The following is a 4,479-nucleotide window of genomic DNA, read 5'->3' on the forward strand; positions in this document are numbered from 1 at the left end:
AATGAGTCCACCTTAGTGATGTCCTTGAGCTCTTCTATGTCTCTTCCTTGCCTTGGCTGCTCCTCCTTCATTGCTTTTAGAACTTCTCTGATTTCATGAAGGATGATGGAGTGCTCTTGATGTTCCACCCTTAGTTGCTTCCAATAATTGTGTGGAAGAAAATGTATCCCCGTGATTTGACTCATAAGAAACAACTTTGATTTTTAAAAATTTTTGAAAAAGTCAACTCAATTTTCGAATTTGATGAGAGAAAAAGGGAAAGATATTTTTTTAATTTTTTGAATTTTTATGAAAACATGAAAATTATGCAATGCATGAAATTTTTAGATCAAAACATGAATGTATGCAAGAATGCCATGAATGTCAAGATGAACACCAAGAACACTTTGAATGTCAAGATGAACATCATAGACACAATTTTGAAAATTTTTTTAATGCAAAGAAAACATGCAAGACACCAAACTTAGAATTCTTTAATGCTTACGCACTAAGGATTCAAGAATGCATATGAAAAACAAGAAAAGACACAAAACATGAAATCATCAAGATCAAACAAGAAGACTTACCAAGAACAACTTGAAGATCATGAAGAACACTATGAATGCATGATATTTTCGAAAAATGCAAGATGCATATGCAAGTGACACCAAATTTATGATATGACTCAAGACTCAAACAAGAAACACAAAAATATTTTTGATTTTTATGATTTTCTAATAATTTTTTTTTTGGATTTTTATTTTATATTTTTCGAAAAATTATTTAGAAAAAGGAAAAATAAGGATTCCAAAATTTTTAATATGAATTCCAGGAATCTTGCCATGTTAGTCTTAAAGCTCCAATCAAAGGGTCTGGCATGGCTTAACAGCCAGCCAAGCTTTAGCATATAATTACATGGGCTGGAGTGATTAGTTGAATACCAATCCCAAAGTAGTTTGGGTATGGCTTTACAGCCAGATATGAATCAACATATTTCATGAAACACTAGAATTCATTCTTAAAAAAATTTTGAAGCCATAGAATAATTTATTTTTGAAAACATTTTTTTTTTTTGAAAACTTTTTTTTTTTTTCGAAAACAAAGAAGCTTCTTGGAGTTGAACGCCAGTTTTTGTGCCAGTTTGGGCGTTCAACTCTGGTTTTGGATTCTTTTCTGGCGCTGGACGCCAGATTTGGGTAGAAATCTGGCGTTGAACGCCAGTTTACGTCGTCAATTCTTGGCCAAAGTATGGACTATTATATATTGCTGGAAAGCCCTGGATGTCTACTTTCCAACGCAATTGGAAGAGCGCCATTTCGAGTTCTGTAGCTCCAGAAAATCCACTTTGAGTGCAGGGAGGTCAGAATCCAACAGCATCAGCAGTCCTTTTTCAACCTCTGAATCTGATTTTTGCTCAAGTCCCTCAATTTCAGCCAGAAAATACTTGAAATTATAGAAAAACACAAAAACTCATAGTAAAGTCCAGAAATGTGAATTTAACATAAAAACCAATGAAAACATCCCTAAAAGTAACTAGATCCTACTAAAAACATACTAAAAACAATGTCAAAAAGCGTATAAATTATCCGCTCATCACTCGCCACAAATTGGGAGGGTCAATTTTGAGTATCACACGTGCACGGCTGAGGAGCATATTCTCTATTGACTTTGGAGCGAGTCAATTTATCAAATACATGGAATATTTCATCATTATGTTTGTTCCATACTTGACTGCTTGTAACAATTTGAAGCATGGGAGGTACTCTTTTTTCTATCACCGAGGTTTTTCCTAAAGAGGGTTTTACTCGAGGAGGTTTTAAGGAGGCCGACCATTTCAAACATTCCAAACATCAATTCATGCATTTTCTCTAACAATCTATCAATGCAAACCAACATGCAATAAATAGTACCAACTTTCTATGCAAGCGAAACAACAATAAAATATGTTGCAATATCACATAAAACCGGCATAACTTTACAATTCAAAAGAGTTCAAATAAAAAAGCAAAAAGCTAAAGTCAATCCTAAAAAACTTATACAACTAAAATTTAATTCTACTTATCAACTGCATCCGCTGTTTCATCCTGGACCTCCCATCCAGGCTTATCATCCACCAATTTCTCATCGATGACTATCTTTGTAACATCGAACTGGATAACTTCAAAGCCAGGGGCAAAAATAGAAACTTGACTTATAGCACGATCAAACCTTGTAGCAAACATCTCTAATCCTTCATCCTCTAGCTCGTGAATTCGAGATGTCAGCTTTCCCTTTTCGACATCAGCTCCCTTCAACTGACTCTGAAGTGTTCGGATTTGATCCTGCAAGTTCCCCACTTCCACCTCCATCTCTTTCATCTTCTTAGTCAGATCAATAACCACCCCATCTTGCTCAGTAATCGACTTTTCAAGCCTTGAAATTTTTTCCATCTTGTTCCTTTCTTCAACTCCCAATAATTCTTTACTTCGGCGAACACAGAGCAGTCTTGTGCCAAGAACCTTATAAAAAATAAACCTGGTCAACTAAAGTCCAGCTCAAAACAATATAAGAAAAAAATAAGACCAAACATATGTGCAAATATTGCCCGATCACCTCCTTCCCAGTATTTTCCAAAAGCTGCACATCATTTGGATTTTGAGCAACCCTATCAGCTAAAGCTGCAAAAGGAAGTCGGTCACTCCAGATTGAACCACCAGACATAAACCCATATAGGCGCATTTACCTTTTTACCTCACTTCTAACACCAGAACCAAAGACCAAATCCACACCAGAATGAATCTCAAGCAACCGCTCAAATTCATGGATTTTTTTTCTCACCCGCGAATGTGCCCTAGATTATGCAGTATCAGCAGCAACATGCTTGTCGACCTTACTAGCTGAAACCTCCTTACCTTCCTTCTTTTTTGGATCAAGGAAGGTCCTCATCCGCACCAAGGACAACCTTAGCACTCTCCCACCTGTATCAGCGAATAAGCTATCACAATGTGAAAAACACCAAAAATACTAAACAAAGTACAACATAAACCCTTACCAATATAACCTTTCAAACCATCAGTATCAGTTTCAAATTTCAAAACATCAGCAATAGATAACAATTTCCCGGCAAAAAAACATTTAATTAGATATTCTAACAATCAATCTTCTTCCTCAGACCTCCCTGCCGCCTCCAGAACCTGCATTGGTTCAGGACACCAGTAAAGTGGAAATGTTTCTCCTAACTCAGAGTCTAAGAAAAATGGGTACTCCTTCTCACAAGAACGGACTTTCAAAAACATCCCTTTGAATTTTTTAAAGGATGATTTATACAAAATAAACAGAGAACGTTTAGGATAACTACTCAAGTTTATCCAAAGACCTTTGCGAACCCCCTTCGCCTGGAAGAGCGAGAAGAAAATATTTAACAACGAGGCAGTTTCAAGAAAACTCATCAGACATTCGAAGGCACCAAGGAAGGCCCGAGAGTTTTAGTGAAGCTGTGATGAAGCACAATTTAGCTGTGTCAAGACTATACACTCAAACTCTGAAAAAGGAAACCTCACATTGAGCTTTGTTAGCAAACATGTGTAAAAATAGAAATAGGCCCAGTCATCTCTTGTTTTTACAAACCCTTTCTTCACCATTATAGGGAAGAAGCTCAACCCCAACAGAAGAACCACCGCGAACCCGACTCACGGCGTTGAGCTCAGCTAAAGCTTTTGAACTTTGGAAAAGACATGCGCGACACTTCATGTTCGCATGAACCCAAACGTACAGGTCTTCCTTAAGCTCAACTACTTTATCTTTCAATTTTTTCATAGCTAAAACAAGAAACCAACAGGCAAGAAAAAGTTAAAAAATAACATCTATTTTTCACTTTTTCTACTTGGTAATATCCAAAACTTTTTCTGACACAAGCAAAATGAAGAGGTTCCAAGTACAATAAACACTATCACACGATCAATTTTAAGAATTACCCCTGGCCGTCAAATTAAGCAACTGTTCAAATCACCAATAATTTAACTGCCATAATTACCTCGAGCCAGTACCCAGTTATCATTTATTGCCAAAACAAAAAAATGCGCCTTCATGTCTCCCGAAAATAATAAATACACATTATTTGCCAATCGTTAAAGGCTCCACTAACGAAGAAATCAGTACCATGTTGAGCTTGGGGGCTCGGATATAGGTAGAACAGGCATATCGTGGGAAATTCAGACAAAAGCTTAACTTGCTATCAACATTAGCAAGTCAAGCTTGGGAGCTGTAATCCATATCCAAACAATTCAGATCCGATGTTATACCTCGGAACTACTAGGTCAAAGTAGGTTTAACCATACTAAAGAAAAAGATAATACCTAACGCAAACGGCCTATACGAACACAACATACAAGTCACTAAACAGATCTCTCCAAATTTAAGTTTCCTAATTTTGAGATCGTAAACTGACTTAAGTATCGGAGTCCTTTTTGTAGGTTCTCCAAATTGCTCGGACGAAAGAGAAACTCATGGTACTGCACATAG

This window comes from Arachis ipaensis, chromosome B06 (genome assembly GCF_000816755.2).
Source record: "Arachis ipaensis cultivar K30076 chromosome B06, Araip1.1, whole genome shotgun sequence".
NCBI lineage: Eukaryota > Viridiplantae > Streptophyta > Magnoliopsida > Fabales > Fabaceae > Arachis > Arachis ipaensis.